This window comes from Aphelocoma coerulescens, chromosome 1A, assembly GCF_041296385.1.
Source record: "Aphelocoma coerulescens isolate FSJ_1873_10779 chromosome 1A, UR_Acoe_1.0, whole genome shotgun sequence".
In the NCBI taxonomy this organism is placed as follows: domain Eukaryota; kingdom Metazoa; phylum Chordata; class Aves; order Passeriformes; family Corvidae; genus Aphelocoma; species Aphelocoma coerulescens.
This window is the reverse complement of record NC_091014.1, coordinates 44,796,513-44,806,636: the sequence shown is the minus strand read 5'-3', so window position 1 is coordinate 44,806,636 and position 10,124 is coordinate 44,796,513. Positions and strand designations below refer to the sequence as shown.

At 38.5% G+C, this 10,124-nt stretch overlaps 1 long non-coding RNA gene across 1 annotated transcript in view; it reads right to left on the bottom strand.

Moving 5' to 3' along the window:
• Positions 1-511: 511 nt before the first annotated feature.
• Positions 512-10,124, bottom strand: part of LOC138104672 (uncharacterized) — a 48,604-nt gene continuing 38,991 nt past the window's right edge. Inside the window, exons 3-4 of the long non-coding RNA XR_011148212.1 lie at positions 1,588-1,657; positions 512-1,477 (exon numbers count right to left, since the gene is read on the bottom strand). This is a non-coding gene — a long non-coding RNA (uncharacterized lncRNA). The remainder of the gene's footprint in view (positions 1,478-1,587; positions 1,658-10,124) is intronic.

Sequence of the window (10,124 nt, the reverse complement as noted above, 5' to 3'; positions counted from 1 at the left end):
AACTGGATTTTAAAATATGGTCTTGTAGAAGAAAGTGAAAAAGTGAAGAGGATAGCAGCTTCTAAAGAAATTGTCATATTTTACAGATTAAGTACTTACATAATAACGGTAGTGAATAAAAGTATGTAAGGAAGACTATGTAAATAAATGTATGAGAAAAGAGCAGAAAGATAAATATTTCACAGAAAAATGTCATTCACAGCAATATGAATGGTAGTTAACTTACATTTAAAAGCAGATGGGTTCAGAAAAGGAGATGAATTAGAATATGGCACCATTTTTCAAATGTAACCCATAGTTATTAGCTCCTTTTAACTCATCTTTTTTTTTTTTCCTGTGGATGCTTATATTAAAAGCCTATTTTAGGTGTTCATTACCAAAAAAAATTGAAAATACTGATGACAGTAACAGTAAATTGAGGTTAGATGTATCTACATTTGAATGCTAAAAGAAGGAAATAGTGAAAATTTATTGTATTAGAAAATACATGAGTAGCAAAAGTACACAACGTTGTTCTATTAGAGTGTCATAATTTCTACAAAAATACATTTCATGGGGAACACAGAATAACCATGGCAGCCCATACAGACATCATGGTAGAGTGGGAGGTGTAGCTGTACAATGATGTCAGAAAAAAGCAAATGTGCTGATCCCCTGGATGTCTTTCCTAAAGAGATTAAGAAGTCAGCTTGCCCAAAATATTACTGGCTGCTTTCATTCTTGCTTTCTTAAAAACTGAGCTAAATGTCCTCTGGCGATTTTCCTGGGCTTTGAAGTTTAGTTAAAAATCACAAATACAACCTACCTAATACAAACTGGAAACCCAGATCATGTTAGAAAACATTCTATAATTTTAAAATGTTTTTGACCACCTCCTAGTCGAGGCCACTTCAGGCTCCATCTGAAAAGTAATACAAAGTTCTGTGCATCTACATCTTCACAAATTGTCCTAAGTTCAAAGAGGTTTGAATTGGTTTAACCAATTTCTTCTCTGAGAAGTGTTATATGGGACAGACCACCAGAGGGAAGTACTGAACACTCTTAAGAGACACAGCATTTGAGCAAGTTTTCATTCCTGAATGAAATGCCATATGGCTGGGGGGTTGGATTTGCATCTCTGAGGAAGCTGTGACAAGTGGTAACATTTATTTTTTGCCTTAATCTTTCTATGGCTTCAATTCTTAAATCAGACCTTTTTCCTGGAGAAGAAGTTTAGATTTTCAGTCTCTGCTGCTGTTCACATTTGCCTGTGCTCTGTGCAACTTATTTCTAGACCAGCAAGAAAATAACCTCTTGATCTTGATAGGTCAGCATTTTGAGAAAATCAGCAATATTTTACACAAGCCTTCTGCAAAAGTAATTTTTCATTTATTACCAAAAGAATAAAGAGATTGTGCAGATAGGTGAGTCAGGAAGATTCAGCAACCACATGAATTCAAGCAGAATGCAGTACAGAGGGGTCCATGTGTGCGTCCATCTGTCAGAGGAGGGGAAGAGCATCTTTGGTGATAAGATTGCCAAGCTGGTGAAGAGGGCTTTAAACTAAAGATGCTGAGGGAAGGGAACCTTAATCCATCTCACCCCTACCAGTTTGATGCCAGTGCCAGCAAGAGATGCCCAGAACCTGGAGAGGGATTGCAGGTCATCAGGAGAGTACCTAAAGAGAAGCACAAAGATATTCCTGCCAGCAAATTGACTTCATAAGAGTCCAGCTTAAATGCCCCTATCAAACTCACATGAAATGTGCAATAAACAAGAAAAGTTAGACACAACCATAAGGGCTACAATCTTATTGCCACAGAGTTGTGGTGGGATGGTTCCTGTGACTGGAAAGAATGCCATGCAATAAAACCCTGTAGGGAAGAGGGGCACAAGAAAGCTGATGAATATTCAAGGATCACCTCCTCCAAGCTCAGGAGGTCAGATTGGATAGGGATTTGAGCAAGCTGGTCTAGTGAAATGTGTCCCTGCCCTTGGCAGGGGGGATTGTAACAAGATGAGCATCAAGGTCTCATCCAACCCCAACTCTTCTATGCCTCTATGATTCTGTACATCCAAAGGTTGGGAAAAAACACCTCTGTACCTCCTGAAATTTGCAAGTGTGCTTTGTCTGGTAGTGCAACTTAATCAGAAAACCTTTCAAGGGCACAACAACTTTATTGATCCTAAAAACAACACTATTTAGTCTCATATGACAGCAGATGGCACTCTAAAACTGTTGGCATGTACATGTATGACTGCATATATGTATGCATACACAATCAAAAAACATGTTTCTTTACAAATAAAGAAGCCTTCGAAAAGTCTAGGATCTAAGATTGCAATGCTATTTTCTCTCAAAAAATATTTGAAATACAAAATCTCTCCATGCAAGGTTTTAGAAACATTTTCACATTGGAAGATCTCCAACAGAAGGAAAACAAAATCTTTTTCTAACATTTTACTTTGTCTTTACTGTCTTTCCATGTAATAAAAGTCATCTTCCTCGAAAATAAGAATGTATTTATTTATAGATGAAAAAAAATATACATAGATGTGGGTTTTTTTTCAAATACCAGACTAGAGTATCTGCTCAGTATTTACCAGGGATTCCAAAAAGTATTTAACATGTTAAGACTGTATGAAGAAGAGGAAAGAGAGGAAATATGGAATCCATTTCAGTCTTCTTAGCATATGTAAGAAATATGATAATAACATTGTATGAATTCTGTCACCTCATTTTGAAATTTTGTCAAGTTTCATTTTCTTTTATATAGAAGGAGAAAGAAAAATAATTAGTAGATTTAATAAATTATTAAAGCTGGAGAAATCTGAGAGAAGAACAATAATTATTCAAGCAAGAAGGAACAGTGGGGGGAAGAGAACAATGCCACTTGAGAATAGATTGTAACTGGATGCCAAATTACACTACTATTTTTGACCGTAGTGGGTGGTTTTGCTTGAATAAGGACTATAGCATTAAAGCCAAATATACATGCAATGCATATGTTTGAACAACCAAAACACTTGAGAGTTTGGAGCACAGTCTGTAACTGGAGAATCAGACCTAACTTCCTTTGTAATATAAACAGTCCTGAAAGAGAACTGGCCAGTTCTTATAGTAGCTGTGCTAATGCCAAAAAATAAGGTAACCTCAGTGGTGGCTAGGAGAAAAGTCCTTTTGGTTATTCTGGTTTTCAGGAATCTCTGACTAAACACAGAGGCTCTAGTAGCCTGTCTTGAAGTACTGAAAACCAAATTCACCAAGATAATGTCCAACAATAGGACTCAGACTAGTCATGATTCACATGTAGGGGCATAAGCACACGTGCTTTCATCTAGGTACAGGTTTTATTTGATCCATAGTTAGGGGAAAACATCTGAGACTGTGCTGCCTCTTATTAAGGTCTCGAGTGGACACCGTGGAGGGGGCTAGATCAGACCATACAACAGGTCCTGTTGGGGTGATACTGCAGAACCAGCAGTGACTAAAGGCTCTGGGCACGTGAGATGGATCCTGACATTATCTGTTAAGTCAGGAAACATCTGCAATCCAGTCTCAGTCTTTCTCCACACTACTAAGTAATTCTAGAAATAAGATATACATGGTAGTTGAGAACACACTAGACTTTATTCTGCTGGCTTACCTGATGCTTTGATGAAGGCATACACATTTTTACTTAATTTAGGATCAGACCTACTAAAGGACTTAAGCATTTAAAATCTGAGCTGGGATCCTAAATTTTTCTTGCAGTCCCAAACAATGACTGTATACATCAGTTTAGTTGCTCTCTAAACCCAGATGTGCCCACCTGATAGATTTTTAGTTCTTCCTCAGTATTGACTTGCATGAGAAGCTTGGTGCATAAGGCGTGGCTGGGCCTGTTACTTCTCGCTCTCTGTTTCTAGAAGGAAATGGCTTGGCAAGCTTTCTCCTAGCACCTTTAAGCATACCCCAATAGGGACAACAAAAAGACAAATTTAATTTTTGCTACTGTCTCATTTTATATCACTGTGTATTTGCTGGAATATCCATAACAAAATGAGAAGCTTGGCTTTTGGAGGATAAAGGCACACTAAGAAAATATTTTAATGCTCCATGTAGCATCCTATAAGAGTGTCTGGGTTTATCTGGAAAGATATTTAGGAAGAAATATAAAAATTCTGGAGGCTATTATGATGAAATCAAGCTATAGAGTAATAAAAAAATGAGGATCAATTGGATTGGAACATTAGAAAAAAAAATAGGCAGAAATTTGTCTTTGGTTCATAGTTTAATGGTTAAGACACTGGCAATAGGTTATCTGAATCCTAATCCTTTTCTAAACAGTCTTTACACAGTGATTGTTCCTTAAATCTTTATAAAGCCTCTGATCAGGACAAGAAATCTATATAACTGCCCCTACGGTAAAATACAGAAAAAGCAGTCTTGCTTTGTGTTGTGTCTTGCTTTCATTATAGAACAATAAATCTTGTGTTCTTTTTCACAGTAAGAATGTTTCAACAGGAAGAGCTGAAAATGTTCCCTCTTTCTACCACAGTGCATTAAAGTGTCTATAATGGTTGAGAAACACTAGAAAATACAGGTGTGTATCCTGTTGGGTAGATAAGAGCATGAAATAAGCCTTTCCCTGCTTCTAGATGAGAACTCAGATTGTATTCTCAGGAGAAATTGTTTATCTAGCTGTCAACTAAGAAAAGTCAACTTTATAATATTTTTCAGGAATCTGTTGTGTGCTGGATACACTGCAGAGTGGCTTGTGAAATAGCTGCTGAGCTATCCAGGGGCACAGGAGGCAGAACATCTCTGGGCAGTAAGGGTCATGCCCCTACTCTCTGGTAGCATCTGAGCTGGGCAGGACTTGATTTCGGTTTTGGACATAGTTGTACTGGAGTTTTTCACTAATACATGAGGCCTTGGATGCAGGATGCTGGGGACTGAGGGTCTGACCCACACCTTTGATGGCAAAAAGTCATTGCCAGCAATGAGTTTTTGGTATAGCTCAAGCCACTATACCTCTTTTCTAGAATACATTCCACAGAACATGAAGCATTTAGAAATTGGCTGAGGAAACCAGAATGGTGAAAGTCATGCTGGTGTTCCTCTCCTGCAATTATTCTCAAGTCCTATTTTCAATCTGCATGCTGCTTATTTTCAGCAATCCCCCCTACCGTGAGATTCATCTGGCTTGGCAGCTGGTCTGTGTGCAGTACATTTCAAGAAGGAAGGGGACAGAAGCACAGGCATGTTTCCAAGAAAACAGATAAACTGCTTTGGTGTCACTGACGTGGAAAGTGGGTTAGTCACACTGTAAAAGACCGATATTCTTGACTGGTTTTTCTTGTCCAGAGCAACACATGGCCGTGCTAACCCACCACTTGGACTATAATTCAGTGGGTCTTCCCTTTCCCTGAGAGTAGAGCAATGAACTTAGATTTTGGAGTTTACTATTTAAATTATGCAAAGTATTCCACTGTTTTAAGGCAGCATGTAAAGCTGATTTAGGGATTACTGTTATGTCGGTTCTCTTTTTTTAGATACACTAAGTATTTATCTATACATTTAAACCTTTATCCAGACAGAGAAAAGGTAGGCAGATTAGATGATAGTGAACTAACAATTTTCACTCTTCCAAGCACAAAAAAAGCATTATTCAACTGACAGGTTTAAGAGGAATTTAGCAAGCTTGTAGTATGGAAAGGTTAACTGGAAACTAATTTTTTTTAGGATTCAGACTTGATTACAAAAACTAACGCAGTATAATCAAAACAAAAGATTGCAGGTTTATAAGACGATGATATGAAATATATATAGCTGTGGGTTGCAAAGAAAAGGAGGAACATGAATTATAATATTTGGTGGACCTGAAAATAGGAGGAAGCATTTTCTTTTTGCTTGCTAATGTTCATACATGTGCTTAGCATTTACCTGACAAAAGCTAGCAATTTCTTTGTCCAAAGAAACACAAGAAAATGAAAAATCCCAGAGTAATAAAATTTGGTAAGGTTTACAGTAATATATCACATGCTTACTAAGCTAAGGTATGTATAATGACTCTATTTAATTTCTCTTTCTCTCTTCCTCCCACTTCTGATTGAGTTGATTGGTACAAGCTTAAACTGAGAAACCAATGACTCAAAGAATCACAGTGTTAGGTCTTGAAGTCTTCTCATTTGTGCTATTCTTAGGTTGTTGCAACTGCATTAACTTCAGTGAAGATACTTCTGATTTGCACTGGTGAAACAAAACTGATATTTCAGTTCAGGAATCTTCCCGTGCAGGAGGTGCATATTCCATTTTCAAACGTTTAAATAATCCCGGTTGAAGAAATATTGTTGTGGTGATGAAAAAGAAGCCCTGCTTGAGAATGCAAAAGTTTGTCTAGTAAATTTGAGGAAGATCAGCAGACACAAGAAAAGGAAACATCTAAGAAACTCTAAAGCAAAGGAATAAAATTAATTTGTGAATTTACTTTTTTTCTTTCTCTAAGAGCTCATTCACCCAGAATGAGAACACATTCAGCTGTACTGGAAGCTATGACAGGTAGGTCACTGACTGGGGGATACGAGTTATTACATCGTAAAAAATTAATGGGTGCCATAACCACTTTGAGCTATATGCAATTATACAGCTGCTTGAAATCAGTGGATATGTTGAATAAATGTAAAAGGCTCAGTAGATGTACTCACGCAGTCCTACACAAATGTCTTCAGCTCTCCCCTCAAAGCCAAATTCCTGAAGACCCTGTGCTATCTAACCATGGAGTGAATGTCAGAGTATGCCACTTGATAAAACCAGGAAATGCCACAGGATTTTCTTATGCGAGTGATCCATGGGATATAAACTCAGGCCTTTGGTGAGGACATCCTTTCATCTGCCATTACAACCCCTACAGCATAACACCCTCTCAGCTTGCCCCTACCCCCAAGCCATGCTGCAGGTGCTGCTCTGTGTGTTGGCTGATGGGTACAGGATGTCCCAGCCCCTCCTCCACCAGCCCTGCCGAGCTTGCAGCCTCCGGGGTATGCAGCCTGCCCGGGCACATCTCAGTAGCAGCAGCACACTTCCTTTCCTAGCAGGTAGAAAAGAGTGTTCTCTACACCAAAATTTTAGAAAGATGATTCTTAACCACTATCTCCTTTTTTTGTTATTATTTCTGTCACAAGAACAGAATATTGCCACTCAGACACCTTCTACCATATCAAGAGTTTTCACTTGCCTTGACAGGATTGTTCACCTGACAGAGGCATCTACCTGCAATGAGCAACGTCTCTGTTTACCTAGAAATTTGGTAGAAACTTGCCACCCTCCACGTATATTCATCCAGCAATGCTCAGGGATCAAAGAGTGTGTCCCTGACCTCTTCAAAAGAGTACTATTTGTATTAAGTAAGAAGAAAAGCACTTGTGAATCTATTTTGGGACAGCCTGATTATAAGTGGAAGGAGGAAAGGTGGGTAAATCCCTTAACTGGACTGTAGAACACAGGTTTGAACCTCCAGTTACCTAAGGGGAGGGAACAGAAATAGTGTATTCTTGGAATTGCAGGATCTACCTGACCCTGGATTTCATATTAATAGTTTTCCTTCTTGTTTTGGCCCTGAAAAAATATTCTTTCTCAGAATGGCCTCAAGCATTGCACATGTACCTTGAGCATAGAGGTTGTGCTGGATGTGCAGCTGCTCATCTATGAGGTTAACATGTGCTATGGACTCAGGGGGACCACAGTACTTCAGAAAAGAATGACAGCTAAGCCCAGATTTCCTCTATAATATACTCAAAAAGCAAAGCCTTAAACCTCCATGAGATATTCTTATCCTGACAAGTCTATGACGGAGGATCAAGAAATAGGAACCACAATAAGCCTGCAAAGGTCCCTGTACAGGGATGCATGGGCCTCAGACAGGATGAATGGGCCCAGCTGCAATGTAGGCAGTTCTGTGTACGTGACAGAACAGCTTGAGAAAAAACACCAAGGCATTCTTATTACTAGGCTTTTAGGAATCAACATTGTCCCAAAAATCTACTTGACTGTGATGCATGCAACTATAACAATTTATCTATATGAAGTGAAGGGTTGGAAATGAAAAAATTAGCCAAGTAACCACATCTTCTGGTGTGGGGAGAGATAAGACAGAATTGGGTTGTGAGCTGTGGGATGTGCTGCAGAGGCACATGGCAGCACAAAGAGCACATGGCAGCACACAGAGGCTTGTCTCCACCAGGCCCTGGGGAGAGGAGGTGTCACACAGCAGAGCCCTGCGGAGAGGAGCCTGCCGGGAGCTGACAGACTGAACAGCGAGTGGTCACCCCATAGAAGGACACTGAGAAAGTGTGCTGCTGATGTGGCAATATGGGGTAGGCCACATAGTGAAGATTGCCACATAAGGAAATGCTGTGCCTTGGAAAAGGGTATAAAACCAGCTCATTCCTTTGAATGAACAGTTCAGATTCCCTGCCCGTCTGGGTCCGTGCCTCAATCGCTGCATTCTGGGATCAACCTGAAAGTGCATTTGTGATGCATTTCACATTGGCTGTAAGCACTCCTTGTTTATCATCTCGACTCAATAGTGATGTAACAATAGGCAGAGGCTCAAATTTATCCATTGTTTGGCAAAGAAGGTCTGAGAAAAGATCAAGAGCAACAAATACAAGGAGGAAGATGACAGGGAGTTTAAAAGTCCCATTTGATTAATACTTATCTTAAAGGGTTTATTTATGCACTGATAAACATGTTAAGTAAACACAGTACCTGATGAATGAGAACTACTCATCATGACCTCTGCCCTTTAATGTGATACTTGAATGAAGGCTGTAAACTCATGCAAAGCCTTATTAAAGAGCTGTTAAAGAGATGCTGGAGAGATAGAGCTACTAGGATTAGTGGATTATAAAAGTAGCTATGCTCCATACTGACCTTAAACTACAGTCATGTATTTAACACTGGCATTCCTTATGGAAGTGGAAAAATGGTGCTATCTGTGACCCCATTCATAGTTTACCAGATACTGGTTTCTTAGAAATACTTTCTCTGCATATGATGAACTTATTCTTGAGGGGAAAACGTTGGTAAGGTTTTATGGCAATCAAGAGACACTACTTACTGCAAATGTCCTTAGCTAAAGGGCATAACTGCATTCAATTTAAATGCCTGATTTTGAAATATTTTGGAATTCCACTCACCTTCTAGAAGAATGTGTGGCTCTATAGTTTCAACAATCAGACATTATGCCTACCCCTGTACTTATTTACATTTCAAATTATAGCAAATTTCAATTCAAAACACTGGAGTTTCTCTGTAATTATTCATGTCTCCAACAACAGAAGCTATGCAGGGAAACACAAAAGATGTCTAAAGTCTCCACAACTTTTTTCTCAATCATGGCCATAGTCCTAATCCTGAGGACAAAAAATGTAAAATGTTAATAGGAAAATAAAGAGAAAACAATGCAACTTATATTGCATAGTGGAGATACTAGACCTCTATAAACACAGTTAGGAGTGGGTTTGATTTGTTTCTTAGTGAATACTACTTCTTATGTTCCTTAAGGAAAAGCAAATCCCCTCTTGCAGCTAGAGTAGTAAAGAACTTCCTGAAGATAGTGGTTATTTTTAACAGTAGTTAATTCCTTGTGGCTCTGTTCAAATTTTCTACAAATTCTTAACTGAGAGGCTTTGTTAAGCTAGGAAAAAAAAGTCAATGCACATTACCAGCAAATCTTCTTGAAGATTATTTTCAAATGGCTATTTGAACTTGTCACATATTTATAATTAAAGAGCACATAACCCAATTTTCTTTTCTTCTAACAGGTAAACTTTGTTTCTTTATACTAAAGACACTGTGAAAGAGCTTTTGCTTCTCCCTTCTAAAGGCTTTCATTCTCTGCTATTGTTAAACCATAACAATATCAGTAATGTCATGCCAGAAAGATTCATTAACAACCTTTTTTAGTGAAAGTCACATCTCTACTGACTAAAGCCAAAAAAGAGAGAATAAGGGATGTCAATAGAAATGTTCATACATCCTTTTTTTTCTCAAGTATGTACATGGGTGCTAAAAGGAAGTAATCAAGCAAAGCTGTTTTCAACAATGCAAAGGAAAATCACACGTCTGTCTGTTGTAAAGAAACTGATTACTTTTGAAA